Source organism: Benincasa hispida, unplaced genomic scaffold (assembly GCF_027475165.1).
Source record: "Benincasa hispida cultivar pf3 unplaced genomic scaffold, pf3_genome.v1.1 HicScf1340, whole genome shotgun sequence".
NCBI classification, from domain to species: domain Eukaryota; kingdom Viridiplantae; phylum Streptophyta; class Magnoliopsida; order Cucurbitales; family Cucurbitaceae; genus Benincasa; species Benincasa hispida.
In genome coordinates this window covers 6,120-17,503 of record NW_028325677.1, presented here as the reverse complement: position 1 = coordinate 17,503, position 11,384 = coordinate 6,120, and the positions used below count along the sequence as shown (strand labels likewise).

At 30.7% G+C, this 11,384-nt stretch overlaps 1 long non-coding RNA gene across 1 annotated transcript; it reads left to right on the top strand.

Moving 5' to 3' along the window:
- The first annotated feature begins 784 nt into the window (after positions 1 to 784).
- LOC150031271 (uncharacterized) lies at positions 785 to 1,763 on the top strand. Its single transcript, XR_016525998.1, has 2 exons — positions 785 to 1,133; positions 1,210 to 1,763. It is a non-coding gene; the product is annotated as an uncharacterized LOC150031271 (long non-coding RNA).
- The last annotated feature ends 9,621 nt before the right edge of the window (positions 1,764 to 11,384 follow it).

Here is an 11,384-nt window from a genome sequence, read left to right as displayed (position 1 = left end):
TATTGCTATATTTGTAGCTGCATCGTTCTTTTATTTTTAGGTTTTTTTTTTTTTTAATTCGCTCTGTTGAAAGGTGAAATTGGATGAATATAAGCATATCAAAGTGAAAAAAAATATAAAATATGTATGGTAAAGGAAATGACATGGGTTCGTTAAATGAATATAAACTTCATGTACTTGATAATGTATGGATAGTTCATATCCAATAGTTTTTCCTTTTTATTTTTAGATAATTCATTCTTAACTTTTACTTCAAATATCTTTTTAATTAAATAAAATAGGTTCTATTCATATTTTTATTTTAATAAAATAAAGAGAATCATGAAAAAAGCATCCATCAATGTTTCAACTTTAAAAATAAAATGACATAGAGAGATAGGGGAGAGAGGGGAGAGTGAGACCAATGGGCAGAACGACAATAATCTAATGCTCAAGGGTCAAAATAATTTTATGGGTCAATATATGCCCACGACCATGAGGGATTTGGGGATAATATTTTTTAGGAATAAAACGTATTGGAATCATATAATACAATTTTATATTCTACTTTTGAATGTTATCAAAGTAAATAGAGAAAAGTGATATTTATATTGTTGGATGATGTTAGTGAATAAATTTTATATAACATTGATACATTTCTAGATGAATACATAAGTATATTTTGATTAATTATGCTATCTACCAAATTTATATTTGCGGAATAAGTGAATCTAAAACATAATTTGAATTACCTACCAAATAGACCCTTATTTATTACCGCTCTTAAAGTACTACCCATTGTAAGTACCTTAAAATATAAAAAAATTTAAAAGTAAATTAAATAGATATAAAAAAATGAGACATTAAGGATAAGAGAAAGGATAAGGGATACAAAAAGTTATAAGATAAGAGAGAAAGGATAAGGGATACAAAAAATTCTTACTTTTAGAAAGGTCTAAAATACCCTTATGTGCGAATATAAAAGAGTAGTGGAATTACTTATTCTCACATCTCTCCTCCAAAGTCCAATCCTTTTAGTGGTAAACCAAAGAGAAAACAATGAGCACACAACTTTTGGTATTTCCGAGAGCTCTCACAATAGGATGGAGTGATAACGAGCAATACTGGAAATGGAACAAGAAGGTCTATTGCGGGTATAATCTTAAACCCAAATTTTATTTGCCTTTACTCAATGTAATCTCTCTCATTATGGTGTTAAAAAATTTGCAGTTATACAATCGAAGAAGCAGAGCTTCTTCGTGTATCTTGGTTTGATTGTTTCTTGGATCTGAGTTCTTCTAATTTCACACCAAATACTTTGTACACAGTAAATATTGAGGTGAAGTTGACAGATGATTCCTATGGATGGGATCGTCCTGTGATCAAGAAAATCGTGTTGCCAGATGGGACTGTGATAGAGTCTGAAGAAATACTACAGGGTAGGCCAAAAAACGTGTGGTTCAATATCTTGATAGGAAAGTTTAAACTTGACCAAAGTGGGTTGGTCCGATTTCAGTTGTCTCAAACTGATACAAATTGGAAGTCGGGGATTATCATAAAAGCCCTTGTGGTGGAAACATAAAAATGAGCATGAGAACAATATGTTAAGAGATAAATATAAAGTAATAGAATGAAATGATAAATAATAGATCCTTTTACTTACAAGTAAGAAGGGTAAAACACTTTGTGTTTTAGTTATATGATAAACGTTGAATATTATGTAATACCATGTGAAAAGATAAATAATACAACCTTTTGCGTACTAGCAATAAGGTTAGTTTAAACACTGTAGTATGATTTTCAATCAAATATGTATTGTAAATCAATAGAAAGATCTAAGTGAATCATGTTGTTATCATTTGAACATACATAAGTTCTTGTCATCTGCATGTATGGAAGAAACAAAAATTACTAAAATAGTAATAATTTGGTTGTTATTAATCCATTAAAATAAACTAAGGAAGAAGGAGGAGTTATTGGAGAAGACAACCGTCATCTTCTGGTAATTGATTGTATAAGAGTACTTTCCTCTTGCAATGGATTGATTTTACCCTTGTCCTGGTTGTTTGATCAACATTCTTATACAAAGTTGTGTTGTAAAAAAAATCAATCAACAGCCATGATCATCATATTTTTTTTTGTTATTCAACAGGAAAACAAAATTTTCAATGATAATTCAAAATAGTGAGTAAATTCATAGACGTAGATAGTAAGATATTCTTAATCAACATCTTAAAATTATCAAGTACAATTATAACATGCATTTATCTCGAAAATTACTCGAACTTTTGCTATAACATTGATCGGCAGAATTTTTTGTCTAATTTTATATCAAATAGTTTAACCATTTCTATCTAATATATAGTTGTTGTAGCACATGTCGAGTTCAGAGAAAATCTTAAATTGTCTACAACCTCAAGTAACTAAGGAGAGGTTATGAGATTGATTTGTTTGATTGTAGAAAATTAAATTGCAAGAAAAATAAAGAAAGAGTGAATTCAAATGATTAAACGGTCTAGCCTAGACGTTTGAGTTATTTCCTACGTTGCAACTTGATCATATGTTCATCAAATTAATTTCTATATTGTCTAAGCTAGCCAACTTACCTATAAAACTAGCTAAGAGTCCAAATTATCAAATTAATCAATTTAATTAGATGAAATGTATTGTAATTAGTTGAACTCACTACGCTAAGATTAAGCAAATACGCTAATGTAAATATTAAATTTACAATAGCCTAAGTCAATATTCAACATGATTTTTCCTAGGTTGATTAGACCGTTATTCACTATCATACACAATAGTGCACACTGCTAATATAATCTTTTACTACCTTCGATCAAATTACAATTATATGTCACATATTATAATTTAATCTCTAGTTATCGATTACATAATCCCAACAAGTTTATCAGACATTCTTGAGAATACATAGTCATAAACATTGAAGATAGTAAAAGAATCCAAAGACAATATGTGAAATTATAATTAAACGATCTAAATCTCATAAGTCTAAAAAGAATGGGGAGAATCACTCTACGCCTAAGCTAGAATTACCTCCTTAGCCCATAATTGATATAAATACCTCCTTAGCCTAAATGAACGAGAAGAAACACATACAATCCAAAGCTAACTTACACATCCTTCTCCTTTGAGAATAATATAAACAAACAATATTAATTAATCGATCTAAATCTCGGCCAAACAATATCATTTCTCAACAATCAATGTATATTATTTTATTATGTAGATATATTCTCTTAAAGTAATTGCAATAGATAGTGTTTTTAGGGTTAATAATTAAGTGTATTTTAACACATTTTAAAAAAAATGCAAACATAGCAAAATGTATCAATGATAAACTCTATTGTTAATAGACTCCTATTAGCGATTAGCATATCAATAGTAGACTCCAAGAATTAGACCTAAATATTTTTATATCTTTTTTTTTTTTTCGTTTGGCTATATTTGTTGATACTTTGGTATTCATGGTCATATTTAAGTATATAGTAGTATTTTTTTTTTTAAAAAAAATAAAAACATAGCAAACTGTCTTAATCATAGACTCAATTGTTGATGGACTCCTATTAGGGATATAGTCTATCATTGGTATATCTTTTGATACATATCAAAATTTCTTCTGCATTGAGCTATATCTATCGACACCTTGAGATTTATTGCTATATTTCTAGCTGCATCATTCTTTTATCATTAGTTTTTTTTTTTTTATTCGTAACAAATGGAAATCACAAAAAATGTTGAAAGGTGAAATTGAATGAATATAAGCATATCAAAGTGAAAAAATATATATAATATGTATGGTAAAGGAAATGACATGGGTTTGTAAAGTGAATATAAACTTCACGTACTTGATAATGTATGAACAGTTCATATCCAATAGTTTTTCCTTTTAATTTTTAGACAATTCTTTCTTAACTTTTACCCCAAATATCTTTTTAATTAAATAAAATAGGTTCCATTCAGCTCCTTTTTTTTAATAAAATAAAGGGAATCATGAAAAAAGCATCCATCAATGTTTCAACTTTAAAAATAAAATGACATATAGAGATATGGGAAAGAGGGGAGGGTGAGACCAACGGGCAAAACGACAATAATCTAGTACTCAAAGGTCAAAACAGTTTAATGGATCAATATATGCCCACGACCAGGAGATTTTTGGGGATAAGATTTTTGGAGAATCAAACGTATAGGAATCATATAATGCAATTTTATATTCTACTTTTGAATGTTATCAAAGTAAATAGAGATAAATGATATTTATATTTGTTGGATGATGTTAGTGAATAAATTTTTGTTGTTCTAACTAAAGAGAGGCAAATGAGAAAAATGTAAAGTGTGTATCTCATTCTAGAAAACTCCATATAAATACATATCTTGAATCTAAAAATAGATTCCACAAGGTTAGCAATTAATCCCATTAACTCCACAAGAATAGGAACTTAGACTTGACTATAACTAATAATAACTTCAACTATTTCCTAGAAACTAGGAATTTACTAGACCAATTCAAAAACTAATTTGCAATTTTGAGTTATTAACATTCTCCTCCTAACTCAAATACTGCAAACACCTAACTTGCTCCTAATAGCTTGAAAACGACTCACACAAAACTCAAGTTCAGCAAATGATCATCCATATTGTTGTACACTTGTCATGTTATTGGTACACCCACTATCAACCAATGTTCACATTGAGTGACTGATGAGAAACAAGTAGCCATAAAGAGTTGATCTTCTCCTTATTATACTACAACATGTGCTCCTCCGTACTGTTGAGTTTTTGCTTCCTTACAGAATCGTTGAATGTGCCCCAATAAATGACATCTTCTACACTTCACATCTGGCCTTCTCCAGCATATGAAATGTGAATGATTCTGCTTCCCACAATGCCTGCATGTACCCCAGCATACTTTGCAGCAGACTCTGAGCTACTGCTGCCACTTCCCTTCTTCTCTCTTCCACCTTCTCCCTGCTGCACTCTAGCTTTCAATGCCTCCTCAATGATTCCTCCTTGTCTTATCAACCTCCTCTACTCTTGTGCTTGCAAAGCACTAACCACTTCTATTACCTTAAGTTTTGAGAGATCTTTAGTATTTAAGGAAGCAATGTTTGCTTCATATCTCTTAGGTACTGAAACTAGAATCTTCTGAACCGATCTATTGTCAGATAAACCCAAAATTTATTTGTTCATTAGCAAAATCTTTCAACTCTTTGGTTCTTGGTTCATAACAATATAAACTAATTATTAATTTCATTGTGCATCAATGAGTGATAGACCGTGCTAGACTTCTATTATCCAATGGTAGAAGTCTATCACAGTCTATCATTGATAGATGGTGACATTTTGCTATATTTATAAATAAATTAGTTTATTTTCCTTTACTTGAAAACAATCTTATATCTTATGCTATATTATATGATTATGAGATATAGAAACATGTGCTCAAGTTCAATTTTGAATAAGCTTAATAATTTTAATTTAATTCTAAATAAATTAAATTAAAATAGGATTTGTTTTTTTAAAAAGAAATTACTTCTATCCCTAAAACAATAGGGAAAATGATATAATTTAGTACGAACGTGTTTGGTCGACTTTGGAGAAAAAAAGAGTTGCTTTTACTCAATGTAATCTCTCTCATTATGGTGTTTAAAAAGTTGCAATTACACAATAGAAGAAGCAGAGCTTCTTCAGGTAGCTTGGTTTGATTGTTTCTTGGATATGAATTCTTCTAGATTCAAACAAAATACTTGGTACACAATAAATATGAAGGTGATGTTGAAAGATAATGGTTATGGATGGGATCTTCCTATAACCAAGAAAATCGTGATGCCTAAATGGAGTGCGGAAGAGTCTCAAGAAATACTACAGAATAAGCAAAAAAATGTGTGGTTCAAGATCTTGATAGGAAGATTTTTACTTGGGAGCAATATGATGGTCCGATTTCAGTTGTCTCAACTTGGATCACATTGGAAGTCTGGGATTATCATAAGAACCCTTGTGGTGGAAGCATAAAAATGAGCATGAGAACAATATGTTAAGAGATAAATATGAAATAATAGAATAAAATGATAAATAATAGGTCCTTTTGCTTACTAGTAAGAAGGGTAAGTTTAAACGCTTTATATTTTAGTTATGTGTTAAGTGTTGAATATTATGTAATACGATGTGAAAAGATAAATAATACGACCTTTGCGTATCAGCAATAATGTTAGTTTAAACACTTTAGTATGATTTTCAATCAAATATGTATTGTGAATCAATAGAAAGATCTAAGTGAATCATGTTGTTACCGATCATTTGAACATACATAAGTTCTTGTCATCTAACTAGCATGTATGGAAGAAACTAAAATCACTAAAATAGTCATAATTTGGTTGTTATTAATCCATTAAAATAAACTAAGGAAGAAGGAGGAGTTATTGGAGAAGACAACCATCATCTTTTGGTAATTGATTGTACAAGAGTACTTTCCTGTTGGAATGGATTGGTTTTACCCTTGTCATGGTTGTTTGATCAACATTCCTATACAAAGTTGTGTTGTAAAAGAAATCAAACAACAACCTTGATCATCATATTTTGTTGTTATTCAACACGAAAACAAAATTTTCAACGTTAATTCAAAATAGCGAGTAAATTCATAGACGTAGATAGTAAGATATTCTTAATCAACATCTTAAAGTTATCGAGTACAATTAGCTCCTTTTGGCCCATTTTAGGTTCATTCTGGCCTCTTTTAGTTCCATTTCATCATTAATGCTCCATTTTACCTCTTAGATGCTTGATACCTACAAAATCATAAAATAAACATATAAAACCTTAGAACATCCTTGAATTAAGAGGATGAAGATAACACCCCGACTTAATTCTTGATTGTCCTCAAGCAAGGTAGAATTCTACATACATTCACACAAAGATATGCTCACTCAACTTGTAACATTCGTTACTCAAGTCTTAATAGTCTTCTAGGATAAAAATTTGCAATCACGATAGATCCACTCATAATCAATCAATGAAGCACGATTATAATTGATCCTAGACTTTTAATGCATGAGAGAGTTCAAAGCCCTCTTAATTAAGCCTTAATAGCCTAAAACAGTTTTATATAGCTGTCAATTCGTTTTCTCCCTACTCTGGCTCAAACACTAACTATTAAGAATCAAAACAATCGTGATAGTTTTTTGTCAACTAAGGTGCCTTAAATAAACTCCAAGAGACCCTAAACTTGCCTTCTTTTTACTTAGGGTCATTAAGTTTCACACATTAGTGTAGGGAACTTTACTCACTCGTTTGTCACAAGTGTCCTAACTAATCACAGAAAAGGTAGCTCTTCTACCCCTTGTCATGTATAAACATTACAAGTTCATCAATTTTTTTAATATATTGTATTGTTTTTAGTGTGAAGATTTTTGTTTCAACTGTTTTTTTTTCTTAAGAAGGAGGCATATGATTATCTTCTTCCTCAGTAGTACATTACCTATCTTGCAAGATACTTTCTACTCTATGGAACCTTTCAGAGTGACAACAAAAATTTAAGTTAAATAACACAATTCTAAAAATGCAAGACCTAATGTAGACAGACAAAAAACTTAAGTGTAAATGAGACATAGGAAATATTTTAAAATGTTTAAAATAGGCTAAAAAACATAATTATTCAACTAAAACATCATATCATACAAATAAAATCACAAGGGAGTGTGCATCATAGAATAGTCAATTTTTAAAATGAATTTTGCATAATGGATGGCAGTGATATCTAGCTTAGTGAAAATAATAATCTTCTCAATTTCCTCAATGAGCTTCTCAAAACCTATAGATCAAGAAATATAGAAAAAATTAAGATAAAAAAAAAAAAAACATAAAAGAAACCTACACTAAGAAAGTAATAAAATATGAATCATGTCTGCCTCCAAGTATCGCAACATATTTAATGTCGTTATACTCAACTAAATTTGATCAATCATCCAGATCTAGAGTAGATCTGTGACATCCCTGATGGAATGTACAAGCATACAACGGAAGCAATCAGAATCAATAAGTACTTTAATTATATTTAATTTGAGTTCTAAAATCATGCATGTAAATAATTTCAAAGAGAAGGGTTTCAAGAACTTATATCTTTGAAGAACCTCTCCAATTCAAGTTACTCTCCATAAATTTGAGTCTCAAACTGATGGTAGATGACCAAGAGTGTCTTCTCTACTATTTTCCAACTTGGATTTGAGTGGTGAAACTCTAGATTGAATTTAATTAGGAGAGGAAGGAGAGGGTTTGAAGGAAGGGAAAAACAAAAACTAATTTTCTGCAGAATCTCTTTTGTGTTCAACATACATCTTTTTTTTCCTTAATCCCCAAAGTTAAAGCTTTTATGTATTAGACATGCAAGCACTAGGAGATTCAACTCCTTGATACATCAAAGAGCATTAAGGAGTGCCCTACGTGTCTACTTTGTGTTGAATCCACCAAGCATTCAAAAATCTTGAAAATTTCCACTATCAAAATTGCTTTTCAATTTTTTAATCGATTTAATTTCAAAGAATTGATAAAATACAAAATTCAATTTCTAAAAAAATGAATTTAAAATTGAAAAGTAATTTGACTTCAATTAATTAAATAATAATTTAATATCAAATATTATATTTATCAAATACATGAATCCTAATCATGTAATTAATATTTAATTATTATTAAACTCTCCAATCACATTTAATTTTTTATAAATTAAACGTTAATTATATTGAATATAATTATCTAAACCCTAATTTAAAATTTAACAATTCAAATTTAAATCTTAATTTAAAATTTGAACACTTTAAATTTAATTCCCAAATTGAATTTGAACTCTTCAAATTCACTCAATATACTAATCCAAGATTTACGAGCTAGTAGAGGGACCTTATGGACCTACAGATCATGAGCTCCAACGATTTGAGATTAATTGACTAAACTCTTTAGACCAAATTACTCAATATTCATTAACTACCAAGACACACCATTATAGCTCAGTAGTTGCACTCTCCTCATTATAGATATGTTTCTGTCAACTTGATTTAACCATAACCAGTAAGTCCACCCTTCACAGGTTGTTCATAATAACGGTTGGGTCAAATGTTGTTTTAACCCCGAAATTACATCTTGCTCCTTAAGTCTCACTGATCCCTTAATGAACAATTGGTTTGTAATCCATCACTAAAATGAATCCCTCTTGGGCCAATGAGAGGGTGGGGCTCATTGTTCAAGACCTGATTCAGTACTTAAGAACAACCTCTCTACTATCCCTAAATTGAGTAGGTGTGAATTCCATATTGCAACCTATGTCCCCAGCTATCTACCCGGTCTTATCTCTAAAATGGGAGATATATTGAGCCGGCGCTGTTGAGCAAATAATCCCAAATAAACAGGAGTTCATAGTTAGCTCAGGATTAAGGTCGAGTTATCTAGGTCATCGATTTGAAACCGACAATCTTAAACAGTAAACAACGTTATAAGGTAAGAGTGACTTATTTCTTGGTCCGATCTTATAAGGTAAGTTAAGAAAATGCTTAACATTAAAAACGTGTTTTAGGACATATAACCTAACAATTTTAAAGTTTTATGTAATTTCTAATTGATTATCTTGAATGATCTAGGGTAATATTTGGAATTTTAAGGGTCAAATTGATTTATTTTGGTAAGATAATTCAATTTAAAATTTCAGGAGGGGAAAAACATATGATCAGGTGCTTTGCATGTGAAATAGGGGGTGTCAATTATTTGGGAAGGAAAAGTGATGGGTTAGCCATCGCAAAGGATAGGTGGGCTGTGATGATGCAAGATGAAGCCACGAACGAATGGGGGTAAGCAGGAGCTGGCTGGAATTTAAATGGGTTAAGGGAAGAGGTGCTCGATTGATGTACAACTATGAAGAGAGAGAGAGCAAAGAAGGGTGGTTAGTGTGTAGAAACCACTCAGGCGAAAAGGGATATTCTTTCATGGACCTACAGAGAATTGAGTGTGAATGAGTTGGGAAGGCTACTTAATGAAATAGAGGTCTGGAAGGTTGTGGAATTGAAGAAAAATCGAAGGTTGTCTGCCTACTCGGTAAAGAGGGAAGCTTGAGGGATTGGAGCTATTTTTGAGTGATTCAAGGGCTATTAAAGGTTAGTTGAAGTGGTTGTGGTTGGAATTCATGTTGAACTGAAACTTGAATAGCCCATAATTCAAAGGGAACTAGTATAAACCGTGAGTGTTTTTTTTTTCAAATGTTTTGGTTGATATTATATGTGTATTGTATTATAGAATGTACTTTTTGTCGAAAATTCTGGCATGATCTGTTATATGTATATTTCTTTTGTATAGTTGTGATTTCTATAGGTTAATCAATTTTAGCTGTTCTTTTTGAATTTTCTGGATTAGGATTTATTGTGTACCCGATTATGGTATTACATATGGTAGTATGTACGTTTGTGAAAAATGTTGGCATGATATATATATATATATATATATATATATATGTTTGCTATCTAATTATTATTTTCATGGATTAATCATTTTATTTGGAATCATTGGATTTTAGCTGTTCTATTTGAATTTCTTGGATTAGTAAAGGATTTTATTTTAGTATTTATAGTGGTTTTGATGGAAAGTGATTTCAAATCACTAGATTATGTACTCTTGTAATGTCATCATGCCTCATGTGAGTATGGGGAAAAATGCCTGATTGTGCATACAAGACGGGATATCTTGACGTTGAGTATTTTTATACCAGCGCGGTAATGGGTACAAGGTCTAGAGTGGTTTCCTAGACTTCGAAGATATTTATGTGCATCTAGTTTTTGAAATGTCTAAGCAAATTTAGGACCATGTTATATTACTGTTTTGATATGGTTTGGAAATTACTTGACTTTGATTATGTTTTGGGTCTTATTATTTCATTGTTGGTCCCTTGCTAATATTTGAAATTATAAATATTTTCCACTAGTCTTTCTAAAAGGAAAAACGTATGTTCGTATATAAAAATGTCCTTCACTGGCTCACCAACTCATGTTTTCCAATATTTTGTTTTCACCCCAGATAATGAAGAAGTTTTAGTTGTCACGGGAGATCCTGGTCTGTCACTGCCACAGGATTGAATTTCATATATAGTTTCAGTGTCTTAGGGTTTTTGGATGGTGTAAGTAAATCTCAATTCAATCATGTTCTTAATGTTTAACTAGACCAAAGTCTTGTTAAAGTTAATAACAAGAATATCTGGGTTGGTTATTGAATAAAAGATAAATTTAGCTATGTTGATAGTTATGCAGAACATTTCGGTTGTACAAGTTAAGGTATATAGTAAATGCCACAAAAAGATTGGTGTCTATCATCTTCACAGAGGTAAACTGGGAGGATGTGACATTTATATATAT